Here is a 366-nt window from a genome sequence, read left to right as displayed (position 1 = left end):
ACGTATCTCTCTGTTATGTTACGTGTATATACTTATCTGTGCAATATATAAAACAATATATTACGAATCATAATAAAAATAAATTTATAGAGATCGATGTAGAGCGGTGTAAGCATAACATAACGAAGATACGATATATTCATGCATTTTGGCGTTAATAATTTGTGTATACAAATATATAAATATATTATTGTATACACGTAATAAAACAATTTATAATAAGATTTAATTCAATTTCATATTTGAAATTGGAAAGTATTAAAGTCGCGTTAAACTTCAATTTTACTTTCAGTTTAATTCTATCATATATTTTTCCCATTATATTTAATATTCATACTTTTAAACAATACAAATACTTAATCCAAA

Source organism: Wasmannia auropunctata, unplaced genomic scaffold, assembly GCF_000956235.1.
Source record: "Wasmannia auropunctata unplaced genomic scaffold, wasmannia.A_1.0 LD336085.1, whole genome shotgun sequence".
Taxonomy (NCBI): domain Eukaryota; kingdom Metazoa; phylum Arthropoda; class Insecta; order Hymenoptera; family Formicidae; genus Wasmannia; species Wasmannia auropunctata.
This window is presented reverse-complemented; position numbering follows the sequence as displayed.